The sequence below is a fragment of the Gadus chalcogrammus genome, chromosome 7, assembly GCF_026213295.1.
Source record: "Gadus chalcogrammus isolate NIFS_2021 chromosome 7, NIFS_Gcha_1.0, whole genome shotgun sequence".
In the NCBI taxonomy this organism is placed as follows: domain Eukaryota; kingdom Metazoa; phylum Chordata; class Actinopteri; order Gadiformes; family Gadidae; genus Gadus; species Gadus chalcogrammus.
This window is the reverse complement of record NC_079418.1, coordinates 5,531,354-5,548,790: the sequence shown is the minus strand read 5'-3', so window position 1 is coordinate 5,548,790 and position 17,437 is coordinate 5,531,354. Positions and strand designations below refer to the sequence as shown.

At 46.1% G+C, this 17,437-nt stretch overlaps 2 long non-coding RNA genes across 2 annotated transcripts; both read left to right on the top strand.

Moving 5' to 3' along the window:
- The first annotated feature begins 14,390 nt into the window (after positions 1 to 14,390).
- On the top strand, positions 14,391 to 15,699 carry LOC130386691 (uncharacterized). Its single transcript, XR_008896165.1, has 3 exons — positions 14,391 to 14,443; positions 15,295 to 15,379; positions 15,553 to 15,699. It is a non-coding gene; the product is annotated as an uncharacterized LOC130386691 (long non-coding RNA).
- A 115-nt stretch (positions 15,700 to 15,814) lies between these two features.
- Positions 15,815 to 17,084, top strand: LOC130386692 (uncharacterized). The gene is made up of 3 exons (XR_008896166.1): positions 15,815 to 15,868; positions 16,009 to 16,098; positions 16,739 to 17,084. It is a non-coding gene; the product is annotated as an uncharacterized LOC130386692 (long non-coding RNA).
- Positions 17,085 to 17,437: the final 353 nt, after the last annotated feature.

Sequence of the window (17,437 nt, the reverse complement as noted above, 5' to 3'; positions counted from 1 at the left end):
AAGGAGGGGAGAGTTAGGGGGAGGGATAGAGAGGGAGGGGTAGAGAGAGGGGGAGAGGGAGAGGGGGGGAGAGAGGGGGTAGAAGAGGGAGAAGGGGGAGGGAGAGAAAGAGTTGGAGAGAGAGAGACAGAGAGAGAAGGTGGGAGAGAGGGAGAAGGGAGAGAGGTGGGAGGGAGAAAGGGAGAGAGAAGGGGGAGAGAGAGAGAGGGGGTGAGAAACAGTGAGAGTGAGGGAGAGAGAGAGAGAGACAGAGGGAGAGCGAGAACAACCACCACCCTCAACTGTAGAACCTGTGTTCTCCATGGTCCTAAACCCTCCTCGTCGATTTCCCCCCCTTCTCTCTGTAGAGTTTCTCCGTTTGACCTTAGGAGGCCGAGACTAGACCAACCCTTCGATGGAACGGAATGCATCATAACTGTCACCGGTAACCTTCCCTCCAAACCCAGTGCATTCATCCACGTCAGGGCACTGCTTGTTGCCAGATTTGGTAAGATTTACACCCCAATCTGGCAACACTGGCTTCAGAGTACTTCAGACAGTGTTGCCAGATTGGGCTGGATATTGGGCCTAATCTGGCAAAACTGGTCACGGCACCTGTCGGATGTGGTGGAAGCGGAGGAGAAGGATGTGGAGGTGGAGTAGGAAGAAAGGGAAGAGGAGGAGGAGGTAGAAGAGAAGGAAGAGGGAGAGGAGGAGAAGTAGGAGAAGGAAGAAGAGAAGGAGGAGGTGGAAGAGGGGGAGGTAGAGGGAGGAGGAGGAGACGGTGGAGAGGGATGTAGAGGTGGGTTAGGAGGAGGAGAAGGAGGTGGAGGAGGAGGAAGAAACGGAGGAGGAGTAGGAGAAGTAGGAGGAGGAGGAGCGGGTGGAGGAGTTGGAGGGGGAGGATGTAGAGGAGGCGGAAGGGGAGAGGGAGGCAGAGAGGGAGGCAGAAGAGGGGGAGGAGAAGTAAATGTTGGCTAAGACATGGACTGTACTTGCAGTGCTGACCTTGTGGAGGCTATCATCGTCCACTGTGTTCTGTTTCCATAATAAAAAAAAAGTTTATTTCTGAAGGACCTTAGTGAAATATAATAAAGGATTATCAAATTGCAGTCAAGGCTTTCAGAAACTATTTCTGTAGCCTCTGCTAGAGCCATACTGCCTTAAAATTAGCATTCGGATAGATCAGAATAACCTGACTCAGGTGTGTATGCGTATTCAAGAATACGGATGTGGATTCTGTGAATTACAGGTTAGTGTTTAAGCTCTATGCAATCTACATGCAATGGTTGCATTTCTATTCAAATATCAACATACAACCCCTCATCCCAAAAATCCTGCGTGACGTTATATTGTGAGAAGCGCTGCTTCATAAAATTTCTCGACTGTAATTACATTTTCACAATCGTCGCTAATCACGAGATGGAGAGAGGCTTGGGCAGACTCAATCAGTCGGTGTCTGATCAACGAGTCATCACGCGATGATCACAACATTAGACACAAGGGTTATAATTTCAACGCATAGCATCGCTCACACTTTGATATCAAATGCTGCCTTGATCCCTGTTCCTTCCCTGAAGTGTCTGGGGGTTGAGAGGTGGAGGAGGAGGTGGAGAAGGAGGAGGTGGAGAGGGAGGAGGAGGTGTTAGAGGAGGAGGAAGGGGAGGAGGTGTGGTGACCGCGTTTTGATTTAAAATGCTGTCTTGATCCCTCCCTTCCCTGAAGTGTAGAAGTGCTTCACCGTTTATAATCCATGAGCCACGAGGTTATTGGATCAAGGGTTCATTCGGATTGTGGGGCTGTTGAGCCAAACAAACAGAAAAAGAATCGTAGCATCTAATGTAAAGCAAAGTCTGACCAGCAAGGTGTCCGCCATCCCCCTCTCTCTCTCTCTCTCTCTCTCTCTCTCTCTCTCTCTCTCTCTCTCTCTGCCTCTCTCTGCCTCTCTCTCTCTCTCTCTCTGTCTCTCTCCCTCTCTCTCTCTCCTTCTCCCTTCTACCCTACCCCTCTCTCTCCCTCCCCCCCTCTCCCTCCTGCCCCCCAGGACTCTCTCTCCCCCACCAGCAAAGGTGTCCGCCATCCCCTCTCTCTCTCTTCTCTCTCTCTCTCTCTCTCTCTCTCTCTCTCTCTCTCTGCCTCTCTCTCTCTCTCTCTCTCTCTCTCTCTCTCTCTCCTTCTCCCTTCTACCCTACCCCTCTCTCTCCCTCCCCCCCTCTCCCAGGACTCTCTCTCCCCCACCAGCAAGGTGTCCGCCATCCCCCTCTCTCTCTCTCTCTCTCTCTCTCTCTCTCTCTCTCTCTCTCTCTCTGCCTCTCTCTCTCTCTCTCTCTCTCCGACTCTCTCTCTCTGTCTCTCTCCCTCTCTCTCTCTCCTTCTCCCTTCTACCCTACCCCTCTCTCTCCCTCCCCCCCTCTCCCTCCTGCCCCCCAGGACTCTCTCTCCCCCACCAGCAAGGTGTCCGCCATCCCCCTCTCTCTCTCTCTCTCTCTCTCTCTCTCTCTCTCTCTCTCTCTCTCTCTCTCTCTCTCCCTCTCTCTCTCTCTCTCCCGCCGTCCCACCACCCTCCCCCCCCCCCTCTCTCCTCTTCTCCCCCCCCCCCCCCCCCCCGGCCCCCCGATTACTAGTTTAGTTTAACTACTTATTCAGAGAGAGATGTAATTTCTCACTCTGAAAATAAAACCTCGCCTCGCCTCCCTCCCCCCCTCCCCCTTAGGCCCTGCCCGGACCTCTCGAGCTAAAAACTTCAAAAAGTGTTAAAAGGGTGCGCTAATTGGCTAGCTCCACGCTTATCTTTGCGTTCTCACGGAGAAGTCTTACTCCTTAAATCCCTTTGCCGCGTTATTTCACTCAGAAAACTCTGGGAGAAAATGACAAAATTAATCGACTTCTCCACACCGGAGAACGGAGAACTGAGCTAGCTCGTTCCGTCTGTCGGTTGCTAATGCAGTGCCACGGCGCCGCGCAGAGCAGCTGAGGTTTTTCTCCCTCTCTCTCTCTCTCCCTCCCACTCCCCCCCTCCTCTATCTCCCCCCCTCTTTCTTTCTCTCTCTCCCCCTCCCCTCACCCTCTCTCCCTCCATTCCCTTTCTCCCTCCCCCCTCTCGCTCCCTCCCTCTCTCACTCCTCCCTCCTCTGTCACCCCCCCCCGGCCCCCCCCCCCCCTCTCATTCTTCTCAGCTTGCTTGTTCCGTCAGTCGGTTGCTAATGCGCCACCGCGCTGAGCTGGTTAATAGAATACCGCTGCCTCCTGTCCCGAGGAGGTGAAAGCCAGGAGCTCCTCGGGTTTCACCGCTAATGAGGAGACGGTGGAGAGGCAAGGAGAGGGAGGGGGAGGAAGGAGGAGCAGGAGGAGGAAGAGAGGGAGGTGGTGGAGGGGAGGAGGAGGAGGAGGAAAAGGTGGAGGAGGAAGAGAGGGAAGAGGTGGAGGGGAGGAAGAAGAAAGGGAGGCGGTGGAGGGGAGGAGGAGGAGGAGGGGGAGGAGGAGAAGGAGGAGGGGGGAGTAGGACAACAGGAAGAGGGGGAGAGGGAGGAGAGGGAGTAAGAGGATTGTTGAGAAGCAACCTCGGAGGCCGGGGCGAGGTTGAGGAGACAGGAAGGCTATTGTTTGGGTCGTAGAGTCCAATTTGACCGTGTTTGGCCCCTAAATGCTGCAGTGAGCGTGTAAGAGCCGACACGTGGCTAACACCGCGACGCCCTGACTCCGACCGGACGACGGGATAGATTTAGACTGAATGGGGGAACGCTCTGGTTCAATTCCCTTCCCTTCCGTCTCCTCCTCCCCCTTGTCCTCACTCCCCTCCTCACTCTCTTCCTCCCTCTCCGCAAACTCCTCCCTGTACTCCCTCCCCTCCTCCTCCAAATCCACCTCCACCCCCTCCTCCTCCTCCTCCTTCTCCTCCTCACCCTCCTTCTCCTCCCTTTCCTTCTTCTCCTCCCTCTCATCCCAGAGCTCTCAGTGATGGGAAGTTTATAAGGGAAAGTGGGGCAGGTAGATTTACACAAAGGCTGCTTTCCCGTTCTATATAAAGCGCGCCACCGGTCAGGAATATGGATCAGATGACGGGGGGGTGGGGGTGGGAGCGGGGGGGGATGTATATGCTCCTTTGGCACCCTGACCTTGGGGGGGAGGGGGGGGGGGGGCGGATGGAAAGACGTGTTTCTTGGGATCTTTCTCCACGGAGATGATTTTACTTTTTCTACTTTTGAAGGGTGAGGGAGAGAGAGAGAGAGAGAGGGGGGAGGGAGAGAGAGAGGGTGGAGGGAGGGAGAGAGAGAGACAGAGAGAGAGCAGTGAGAGAGAGATTCCAAGCCCCCAGGAGCAGTGACATACTTCTGCAATCCACCAGTGCTCAGCGGCCAAGCCTGGTATTGCAGCTGTTTTAGTGGGCTGTGGATGGGTCCCTCGATTCATGGATTCCCAGAAGTAGATATCCCCGTTCACTCCAATACAAGTGGGGAACAGGAATGTGTCTCCGCAAAAAAAATCTGGATATCGATCAAAGACTCATAATTATCTTTATACCATATACTAATAAAATGTAAGTTTTCTCTTTTCAAAACACCACCTTAAGCTTTTTATTTTATTTCTGTGTTTTTTGCAGGAGAAGGAGGGGTGGGCAGCTGAAAGGAGTCGTAGGGAAACAAATGTTCTTTCGGCCTGGCATAATAATTGTTAACTAATAATTGTTGTCCAGATGGCAGGAGTGTAATTTTAAGATCACAAATAGAGAATCATCGGGGGGGTTATTAACTTATACTTCCATGTCGGTTAACAATGTGACTGTGCTCGCTTAGACCTCTCGTTTATGATGCCACAAGGCTAGTTAACGAGAATATTTCTCCATCCAGCATTTCATGCAGTAGGGATTGGCTAGGCTCCCATGATGCGGAAGCAAATCTCTCTTTGATGTTGCCCTGCGCTATTGAGCAGTTTTCATAGGAATGAATGGGCGCCATTTTTTTATATTGTCCATGACAAAACAAAATAAACAAAAATTTAAACTACTTTTTGTGGTTCAGGGAAAAGAGAGGGAGAGAAAGAGGGAGAGAGAAAGGGGGTGAGGGAGGGAGGGTGAGAGAGAGAGAGAGAGAGAGAGAGAGAGAGAGAGAGAGAGAGAGAGAGAGAGAGAGAGAGAGAGAGAGAGAAAGAGAGAGAGAGAGAGCGAGAGACAGAGAGAGACAGAGAGATAAAGGGGGTGATGGAGGGAGGGAAGGTGTGAGAGAGGGAGAGAGAGGGAGGGTGGGAGAATGGGAGAGAGAGAGAGAGAGAGAGAGAGAGAGAGAGAGAGAGAGAAAGAGGGTGAGGGAGGGAGGGGTGGGAGAATGGGAGAGAGAGAGACAGGGAGAGAGAGAGAGAGAGAGAGAGAGAGAGAGAGAGAGAGAGAGAGAGAGAAAGAGGGTGAGGGAGGGAGGGTGGGAGAATGGGAGAGAGAGAGACAGGGAGAGAGAGAGAGAGAGAGAGAGAGAGAGAGAGAGAGAGCGAAAGAGGGGGGAGAGAGGGAAGGGAGAGAGGAGGGAGGGAGCGAAAGAGGGGGCGAAGGAGGGGGAGGGGAGAGAGGGGGAGGGAGGGAGGGGCAGAGTGAGAGAGAGGGAGAGAGAGGGGGTGAGGGAGAGGGAAAGAGAGAGGGGGATGGAGGGAGAGAGAGTGGGTGGAGGGAGAGAGAGTGGGTGGAGAGAGGGAGGGAGAGAGAGGGAGGGAGAGGAGGAGGAGGAGACGCAGGAGGTGGAGGAGAGGAGGAGGGGGAGGAGGAGGAGGAGACATATGAGGTGGAGGAGGTGGACTCCAAATAAGATTAATATCTTGCGGTGTCTGCGTCAGAAACGTTTGCAACAATATTCGGTAACACTTTACTTGAAGGTACCGTCATAAGAGTGACATGACATTGTCATAAGAGTGACATGACACAGTCATAAAAATGTCATAAACATTATGTCAATGTCATTAAACGTTTATGACTGTTGTCATTAAGTGTCATTGGATTTGGTAATGACAAGTTGACATTATTTTGGTTGTCTTCATTATGACAACTTGACATTAATCAAGGTGACATAACCAGAATTTGTCTTTGTCATGACAACTTGACATTAAATTTGTTTGCGATGTCCTTATTATGACAACGTGACATTATTCAAAGTGACATTACTAGAAAATGTCTGTCATGACAACTTGACATTAAATTTGTTTGAGATGTCCTTATTATGACAACGTGACATTATTCAAAGTGACATTACTAGAAAATGTCTCTGTCACGACAACCTGACATTAACGAAATATGCATCTATTTTTGTGTTTATGGCAAGTTGACAATGATTATTATAATTAGCTGTGCAAGGTTAAAGACCAATTCTAGCACTTGGTCATTGATGTTTGACAGAATACCAAAAACTGACTGTCATGACATCATTATGACAATGTAATGACAAAATTCTTTGACCTAAAGTAAAGTGGTAGCATTTTGATCTGTCATTAACATATCATGAAGGATAAACTGACTGTCATGACATCATTATGACAATGTAATGACAAAATGCTTTGACCTAAAGTAAAGTGGTAGCATTTTGATCTGTCATTAACATATCATGAAGGATAAACTGACTGTCATGACATCATTATGACAATGTAATGAAGAAATTCTTTGACCTAAAGTAAAGTGGTAGCATTTTGATCTGTCATTAACATATCATGAAGGATAAACTGACTGTCATGACATCATTATGACAATGTAATGAAGAAATTCTTTGACCTAAAGTAAAGTGGTAGCATTTTGATCTGTCATTAACATATCATGAAGGATAAACTGACTGTTATGACATCATTATGACAATGTTTTTATTATCATTAACATTGACAATTTTATTTTCTCAAACATATGAACTGGTTGTCACAACATCATACACGTTATAATGTGCTTAGAAACAGGACCTCTTCTGCCCAACACCCACCCACTCAGGAACTAAACAATACCATAATATTCATAACATGCATGCTCATGCATAATGACATTCAATAAAGAACAGACAGTAACTATTTATGAAAAATATAAATAAAATGGAAGAAACATGTCTGTCATGACTGACTGTCAAAAGTGATTACTTTTGTGCCTTCTTTATGTCATGCACCAGTCGACCCAAAACGCCACCGTGATGTCGAATCGCCAGCCAGTAATACCACTCAATCATCTGTAGGTGTATTTTGAGTGATTCTTTTGTTCTATTACCTCTCAGGCGCCATATTTGTTGTTTGTATGTCTGCCATGCCCGCTCTATGTGCTGGGTATGGGCTCCAGTTTGTGGGTTCACAAAATTCTGCTTATGGCAAACACTAAATTGTTTGTACCCATACTGGGCAAGGCGGTCCTTGTAAGCGCGCCACTCATCAGAGACAATGTTGGCATTCCTCCTGACATGCCTTCGGATTTGGCGCAAGAGGGTTGTCCCGCGGCGGTTCCTCACTAGTTTCAGGATGGGTGTCCGATTCCTCCTCCACTTCCAACATCCCAAAGACCCAGGTGTGAGAACGCCTCCAAGTGTTGCCGCAACGGCCACGATGATACTACAAACAAAAAAACAAAACAAATACAATGTGACATAGGGCCCTATCTTGCATCCGGCGCAAGTGACTTAGTCACTGGCGCATGTGTCGTTGCTAGTGTACAACTGGCGGAGAGCGTTCTTTTCCCACCAGCGCCACTCACCGGTAAATTAGGGATTGATCATGCGCCCCAAGGGGCGGTTCGGCGGAAGGAGGAGGCGTGTTCTGGCGCAAACGGTATTTTGCCGTCTCTGAATACCATTGCGCTACTGACCAGGAAATACCTGGTTTAAAGTCAGTGGCGCGTTGTTCAGATGCTATTTTAAGGGCGCATGCATACATGCGCATGCGATGCATACGGATTGCTTGTGCACCTCGCGCATACACTTTGCTTCTCTCATCTACCTAGCCGCACATTCTTGGTAAATTATTTGGGAAAGAACAGCTGATGCAGCGGTAATAAGTTGTACTTTTAAATCAATGCATCTGCAAACAGCGTACAGCAAACACATATTTTCTTGACACAGACATCGTGTAGGCCTACATGCCCATAACTTTTAGGATTGATGAGTAGGCCTATTTGATCGTGAAAAACATTGTTTTACCGTGAGTGAGTGTTAAAAAGAATGAGTGAATGCGGGCGCGCGTGTGTGCTCTGTTTAAACACACGCAAACTAAACACTCTCATCATCATCTCATCTTCGTCCGCTTATCCAGGGTCGGGTCGCGGGGGGAGCAGCTCAAGCAGGGGGCCCCAGACTTCCCTTTCCCGGGCCACATTTACCAGCTCTGACGGGGGGATCCCGAGGCGTTCCCAGGCCAGTGTTGAGATATAATCTCTCCACCTAGTCCTGGGTCTTCCCCGAGGTCTCCTCCCCACTGGACGTGCCTGAAACACCTCCCAAGGAAGGCGCCCAGTGGGCATCGTTACCAGATGCCCGAACCACCTCAGCTGACTCCTTTCTAAGTAAAGGAGCAGCGGCTCTAATCCGAGTTCCTCACGGATGGCTGAGCTTCTCACCCTATCCCTAAGGGAGACGCCAGCCACCCTTCTGAGAAAACTCATCTCGGCCGCTTGTACCCGCGATCTCGTCCTTTCGGTCATCACCCAACCCTCATGACCATAGGTGAGGATAGGAACGAAGATCGACCGGTAGATCGAGAGCTTTGCCTTGCGGCTCAGCTCTCTTTTCGTAACAACGGTGCGGTAAAGCGAACACAATACCGCCCCCGCTGCTCCGATTCTCCGGCCAATCTCACGCTCCATAGTTCCCTCACTCGCGAACAAGACCCCGAGGTACTTGAACTCCTTCACTTGGGCAAACTAAACACGTAACGCATAATACAATCAATGGCAATGTCTATTACCGCGGGGACACATGCATATTAGGATAGCATACAATACTGATAAGAAACAATGTTTATAATGTATTGCGTATATCATTAAATAGAACCACAGTTACCGCATATCATATGTTATAGCCTATCATACGTTTTCTTTGCCGAAATTTATTTGAGGACTCAGTATTTCTGAAGTTGTGAAAGAAACCCCCTTATTCCATGTGTGAATTAGGCCATATTATTTGGCAATAAACTAAGCCATTTGCAGTTTGAAATTCATGTGCATCTGTCTCATCGGAGACTGCAGACGCGCTGTCAAAATATCAACTCGTCCGATTCAAATGCGCTCATGGCTCTTAAAGGGGATGGGAGCTGGCACTCTAATTGGTTTGTTGCACGTTACGCCCAAACCACACCTACGGGTAATTAGGCTGCTTCAGACCAACCCTTTTAACACTTGCGCCGCAGCGCAAGCGTCATTTATCCGCCTGTAAAATAGCGATAGCGCCGTAGAACCGCCCACAACGCTACTTGCGCTTTGCGCTTCCCACTTTCAGCGTTTCAGACCGTTAAAATAGGGCCCATAATGTTCTTTGTTGTTTTGACTATGTGGTTATGTAACCCTCATGCTCCTTTAAGAAATACTAATGCAAAACATTGCAATTTGATCTGACATCAGATGTGACGGGACAATCAATATAGATATAATGTATGTGCTGATTAAGATCGTTGCATTGAATAGTGGTTGTTGTGATTATTTATTCCATTAGAACGGGCCTGAACTGAAGCTGTGGAAACCTACTTAATATGTGACACTTCCCCCTCCTGCGCCGCCACTCCCATCTCGGCGCGCCTTGATCTACCAAACTAGGGTCCATTGTATCGAAAGTATCGTCCCATGTGATTTCATTTAGGATGGTAATCTTTTGCACCAAAATGGAAAAGGAAAGTAGGATGGGGTGGGTTGTGAACAAACACACTATCTACTGTACCTTTCGATTGTGAACAAATTTGATTTCATCAATCGCAACAAATCGATGGCGACCTCCAATCCTCATCCCTCACTTCCTGAGGCGTTTGACGGCAGCCACGCAAACCTGTGAAAACAGAAGTAAAAAATCAATATACTACAACGTAATTGAAAAATCTTTTCCAAATATGTTAAATTGAAGTAGTACTTATGAATGGAGTTCTATGTGTATAATACGCAGTGTTGGGAACGTTACTTTAAAAAAGTAATTAGTTATAGTTACTCACTACTTGTTCCAAAAAGTAACTGAGTTAGTAACTGAATTACTCTATAATAAAAGTAACTAGTTACCAGGGAAAGTAACTATTTGCGTTACTTTAAAAAAAACAAAGTTCCTATATGTGAAAGATTTGGATTTTTCTGAGCAGTTTTCACTTGGCCTGAATGTGTTAAATGGTTGAACTGCCCATTCAAGGCCCTGATATGCTTCCAACTGAGGCCCCGTCCACACTAACACGGGTAAATCTACAAATGCATCAATATTCATCCGTTTAGTCCTTCCGTCCAAACTAAAACAGAGAATTCCGACTCTGAAAACGATGCTTTTCGAAAACGATCGCTGAGGTGGATAAATGTGAAACCGATGGGTTCGCGTTGTAGTGTGGACAGACGGAGGCTTTCAGGAACGATGACGTTCGATTGCCATGACACTGCCATGACACTGCCACAAGCTTGCGCTATAGACCGAGAAGCTCATCAAAAGAATGGCAGGTGAAATGCAAATGAGGATCTCTCTGTACATTGTACTAATTTATCTCCAGAAACAACTCGACATATTGAGTCAAACATAATCGTTGCTCCAACGCCGGAGGCGAGCGCTGTACTTAATGTTCTTAAGTGATGGTATAAAAAAACGAAAGACGACAGTTCAAACCGTCGCCTACTTGGAGCGGCGTTTCTGGACAAGACCGGGTCGAAAATGATTAACCAGCTGATCAACTGTGAATATCATCTGATCGTGCGCCTGTAATCTTAACAGAGAGGGGTGGCGGAGTAACGTAACCATGACAACAACTGTTTATCAAAATGATTTCTGTGTGGAACGTGGATGCAAAACATTGTGAAAACGATATGAAAACGATAGTGTGGACGGTGATCTTTTTCATTGTGGATGGGCGTTTTTACATTTACCCGGGTTAGTGTGGATGGGGCCTGGATTTCAATTTGCTTGGTTGCAAAGGCTGTGGAACATCTGCCAGATACTACAGAAAATTCCAACTTTTCATCTGATTGCTCCGTACTCGCCATTTCTGCTGCTTCATCGATTCGGTTTGGTGTGTGCGTTTGCGTGTGTGTGGCGCGCGTGTCCTGGCTTGTGTGTAAAAACACTGGCTCCGATTGGCCACCATGAAACATGACTCTGCCTTAGCCAATCATAATCGCTTATCTCGTTGTTAAACCACCCGGTCTCCTCACTAGCAGTTTGTGTTTGGAGCCAGGGATGCGTTCGGATTACACAGTTTATTCAATCAATTCATAGTAACGCACTGCATTTTTCGTACAGTAACGGTAACGGCGTTGTAACGACGGAAATAGTAATTACTTAGTATACCCCGTTACTGAAATAATAACGGCGTTACATAACGCCGTTCTTTTAAACGGCGCTATTCCCAACAATCCTTTTTTTATTTATGTATCAGCTATCAGCCACTGAATAAGTAAAATATAGTATTAATTCTGTACTGTAAGTCTTGTGGTCTCTGACTTGTTTGAATCAATATTGCATCATTCACCAACCTCTCTGAGTTTTTGGGTCATTCTGGACAATGTCCTTGAGCTTGCTGCTATACCATCACAGATCATGTCCAGTTGTTTCAACCGCAAACCTTGTGCCAACCTTAAGAAAAGTAAATTATATTGAAGACATACTGTGAACTAATACATAGGTAATTAAGTAATATACACATGGGGCTGAAACAGGGAGCACATCCCAAAATGTTCAATCTTTCTTGACATTCAAATTCAGCATGGTTGAAATTTGAAAATAAAGTTGGTTTAGTTGGAAATTAAGGTGCACTACGGACTCTTCTGGCCCGCAGCCTAATTGCTAAAGCAGATATTTAAGTTTTTAGTTACAGTATACTATTCCTCTCAGGAAGAGCAAAGCATTTAGAATATACTTGGTAGTTTGAAAATTCAGACAGAAAATCAGCAACAAGATTTAATAAAAATTCTGTACATTTTCCCCTTCTTCCACCTTAGCAAATATCACTGCTCATTATTTAGCCTATGAAAATGACAGCTAGCCTAGGCCTATATCAAAACAAAAAACGGAAGGATTTTAAATACATTTCTAAAGTAATTTGCCTAAAACTATTCACAAAAAAGTCTTCATTCCATCAAAACATGAAAGTTCCTAGGGATATCTTTTAACCAGGGTGACTTTAATTTTTTTATTTTTTTACATGCATTAACACAGAATGAGATAACAGAGTCAGAGCGCACATATTAATTTCGTGCCTACCTGTGTATGAATTCGAGCCATTTTGCCAAAGGAATGTGGGATTTTGAGAATATTGTTCCATGTCGTACTGACAGCAGGTAGTTTTTATGACAATTACAGACCCTAAAGAAGGAAAAAATGATCACCAATTATAGCCTTGACTAGTCAGTAACGTTACTGATTATAATAATAATAATAATAATAATAATAATAATAATATCTTTATTTTATATTGCGCTTTTCAGATACCCAAAGTCGCAGATTACAAAGTCATAGAGGGGGGGGGGGATATTACAGACAGGGGGACAGTACAAGCAGGACACATTTACATTTACAGGCAAAGAAGGGGGGGGGGGGTATTACAGACAGGGGGGACAACACAAGCATACACAGCACAGGCAGAAAAAAAAATAACAGAGTTATTGAGATGTAACAGGGGGTAGAAGTGTAGGCAGTTGGGTAATGGTGGCTAGGGATAGGGAAGATCATAGGCTTGGGTGAAGAGGTATGTTTTGAGGCTGGACTTGAATGTTGTGAGTGAGGGAGAGTGGCGAACAGATTGGGGGAGGGAATTCCAGAGTCGGGGTGCTGTGCGTGAGAATGCTCTGTCGCCAAAAGTTTTTAATCGGGATGTTGGTGTAGTCAGGGTGAGAGTGGAGGAGGAACGGGTAGCTCGGGAGGGGCGGTGGGGGAGGAGGAGGTCAGACAGGTAGGGGGGGGCTAGGTGGTGAAGAGCTTTGAAGGTGAGGAGGAGTATTTTGAAGTTGATGCGCTGCTTGATGGGGAGCCAGTGGAGAGAGTGGAGAACGGGAGTGATGTGTTCACGGGACCGGGTGTGGGTGAGGAGGCGGGCAGCAGAGTTTTGGACCATTTGGAGTCTATGGAGGGAATGGGAGGAGATGCCAGTAAGGAGGGAGTTGCAGTAGTCGAGGCGAGAGGAGATGAAGGCATGGATGAGGGATTCAGCAGCAGGGGGGGGGAGGCAGTGTCTGATTTTGGCGATGCGGCGGAGGTGGAAATATGAGGTCTTGACGATGTGGCTGACATGGGGAGTGAAGGTAAGGGTGGGGTCCATGATGACACCGAGATTGCGTACCAGGGTGGAGGGGGTGATGGTCGAGGAGTCGATGGTGAGTGAAATGGGACCAGTTTTATTGAGAGTGGATTTGGTGCCAATGAGGAGGAGCTCAGTTTTGTCACTGTTCAGTTTGAGGAAGTTGTGAGTTAGCCAAGTTTTTATTGTGGAGATGCAAGTTTCGATGTGGTTGAGGGGAGGATTTTGGGGGGATTTGGTGGTGACGTATATCTGGGTGTCATCGGCGTAGCAGTGGAAGTCCAGGGTGAGTTGGCGGAGGATGTGACCAAGGGGGAAGAGGTAGCAGATGAAGAGGAGGGGGCCGAGGACTGATCCCTGGGGGACCCCCTGCGTAACTGGGGAGAGGGTGGATGAGTGACCGGAGAGGGAGATGAACTGTTGCCTGTTTGTGAGGTATGATGTGAGCCATTATGATATTTTAATAGAGCCCATCTTACCTGCGAAATCCATCGCTGCATCTAGATTTCTTCAGATGCATCTTGCCATTGCATCTTGCGCAGGTTATATTGCTTTTCAATAGTTCCCATTTACACATCCATTTCACAGCTTTTCTTTTGTTTTCTGTAGTGTCGGGGCGCCGACTGTTTCTCAAAAGTCCTCGTAATAATCTTGTCATCGTGCTTTACTGCCTCGATGTCTCCTTTCTACCCACAGCACAGAATAGCGCTTAAAATTAGGCGGCAATCTTGAATTTACCGTAATTACACCAATACTGTCGCAAAAAAATAATATATATATATCACTTGTTGAAGAAATTTTAGAAAGTGACACGATAACAAGCCATGCATCATTTGAATAATTTCCTCTTTTGCTTCTCTTATCTGGATGCATAGTTTGTTTTAAAGTTGTACATGAATGCGTTAAGTCTTCAGTGCACTGCACTGCAGGTATTGGTCTATTACCTGCTTTACGGTAACAGGCACTACTCAGCAGAAGTTCCGGACGGTTCCACAGGACGCTTGTTGAAGACGAGTCGACAAGAGGGAAAAGAACTACTACGACTAAAGCGAAGTTCGAAAGAGAGGTAATTCAAACAAAGCATATTATAACTTATTTTTTTGTAAATACACGTTATATCTCTGGCAGCTGTCTTCCTTGGTCAGTATTTGGTAGTTCATTGCTCACTATGTTAACGTTAGCTAACATTAGCTAGGTAAGGACAGGGCCTGAATTTCTGCGTGGGGTGTAACTTATTGTGCACAATTTAATTGATTCCTGCAAATTAATAATGTTAAATAATGCGGGGATTCCCCACAAATTTACAGTGGTGTAACCTTATGTTATTCAACCAACGTCTGCAGCGGTGCTTACTGCCGGAGTCTGGCCGCAACTGCTGTGTCCGACTGTCTGACTTTGACCCTGAACACATCTGTAGCTCTCTCTGTACCAACCGCTAACGTTAGAGAGAGAGAGAGAGAGAGAGAGAGAGAGAGAGAGAGAGAGAAAAAAAGACAAACTAACATACGGTAATAAGTTTGAGGAAACAAACACAGAGGCTGGCTAAATAGTAAATCTATATCATGTGAGGCTGGAACCTGCGCAGAAAAAAAACAAAACAGCAAAGACCGAAAAACGAATGAAAATAGCGCCACGTGATGTCAGCATAACAACCTTAACCTTAATCCTCAGACAGGTAATGTTAACTGTAACATTATAGTAAGAGCTTCAATTAAACAAAGGTGATAACGGTGCAATGAGTAAATGTTGCCCTGCTGCGTTTTATCAACTGATGTTACAAAACGTCTTTCATTCAGCAGTCCTGAAGAGAGAACTTCCAGTTAGCTAGAATGCAAACTTATTTTATAGCCTATTCTAGATTTTAAGAGAGGTTGTGAGATGTAAATGGCTTTTTCCCTCTTTTTTATGCTGGTCTAGATGGAAACTCGTGGCAAGAAGAGAGGTGAAGGGAGCAGCAAGACTAAAAGACCATCCAACCCTAACCTGTGTTCCTCTATGACTGGTGAGTTTAAAAACATTAGAAATCATTGAATAAATATATAGTATTCTCAATAAATTGATTTTTACATGACTTAGGCCAAAAGACAGAGGGATTTGGAGTAATGTATCTCAAAATCTTGGGTTATCTTTAAATTCCTAGCTAGGAGATTTGACTAAATGTCATTCTGTTGGTAGTGCCACCTCAGGATGATCAATCTGTAGATGAGGTTGGCATGCAACCGAAGACCAAAAAGGCCACAGTTGGTTGTTCCCTGAAGGAATCACGTAAATCTTGTGCATACTATGGAAGTTTGTGTAAGTGAAACAGTAATGCGTCTCTAAATTTATGGGGGAAATTTCATATTCTGCCTGAAGCCCAGTTAGGAGTTTGACTAATTGTTGTTTCTGTGTCTGTTGGTAGTAAAAATTCAGGATTCTCTATCTGAAGATGAAGTTGGCATGCAGCCGAAGACCAAAAAGGCCGCAGTTGTTTCTTCCCCGAAGGAATCACGTAAGTCTATATTGTGCATACTATGGAAGTTTGTGTAAGTAAAACAGTAATGCGTCCCTAAATTTATGGGGAAAATTTCATATTCAGCCTGAAGCCCAATTAGGAGTTTGACTAATTGTTGTTTCTGTGTCTGTTGGTAGTAAAAATTCAGGATTCTCAATATGAAGATGAAGTTGGCATGCAGCCGAAGACCGAAAAGGCTGCAGTTGGTTCTTCCCAGAAGGAATCACGTAAGTCTGTATAGAGGGTATGCACATGACGTCACGGTCGCTGTGGAACTCGCACTGAGTGGCAAAGGTGAGTGGCAGACGCGGTAAAATTTTAAATCAATGAAAGAAAGGGGGCGATTTTTCTCCGAGCCCATACAAGTCTGACATGTCTGACTTTGTCAGCATGTACAACAGGCATGAGCTAACTGGACTGCAAAAAATCTTGAGGATACGTCTCACTTTGACCGAGTTACATTCAAGAACCTGCTTCAATGAGTAGCCTATAAAGTAAATTCACTCCAGCGGTATTTTCCGATCGATCAGCTGTGTTTACAGTTTCAGGTGGGGGGGGCGCTGGTACGGATCACTGTTGAGTCCTTCTGACCTCAGTTTGGATTGATACTACACATTTTACCTGGTTTCTCTGCGTCCACCGCTATCCTTCACCATGTTAGGGAGGTTTGTTTTGCCACTCAGTCCGAACGATTCGGGGCGTTGCCCAGGGCAACGTGATGTAAACTCATACCCTCTATTGTGCATAATATGCAAGTTTGTGTAAGTGAAACAGTAATGCGTCTCTAAATTTATGGGTGAAATTTCATATTCAGCCTGAAGCCCAGTTAGGAGTTTGACTAAATGTTGTTTCTGTGTCTGTTGGTAGTAAAAATTCAGGATTCTCTATCTGAAGATGAAGTTGTCATGCAGCCGAAGACCAAAAAGGCCAAACGTCGCAGTTCCCCCCAAAAATTATGTAAGTGAAAAGTTATTAAAGACAATACCTTCCCCTAGTCTAGACTAGCAGACTAGCATGGTGAAATGTTGTCTGTCTGTCTTTCACTGTCAGTGTATAGTCAAAGATAGAATAGGGAGAATTACCAGAATACCGCCATCTATTGATCAAGATAGGCAACAACAACATAAAAATAATTCCTGCTGTCGGTTGCCAGACTGTTGCTAGGTAAAACACACCATTGCTAAGGACGCTGCTCTGATCAGAAGACACAGAGGAGGAGAACTATGCAGAATATTTACCTTGTGTTTCGTTTTTACCTTCATTAAACAGCTTTGGATGACTTGTAACTTGTTACAGGGATAGTGGAGGCTCCTTCCACATTGTGGCTGAAAACCAAATTTGCGCTCAGAGTCACTGGTGTTACAGCTCTCGTCTCGGTGAAAAAAAAAAACGTTTCGGGCCTTGGCCCTTCATTAAACATCAGACTTGTCTGATGAAGGGCCAAGGCCCAAAACGTCACATGTGAGTGACATTAAACTGTCACAGGAGCAGACTACTAGTGTGCGGTCTCTGTTTTTACTTTACCTGTTCCTTTCTTGGCGGTCCAGCACCTAGTTTTTGAGAGAT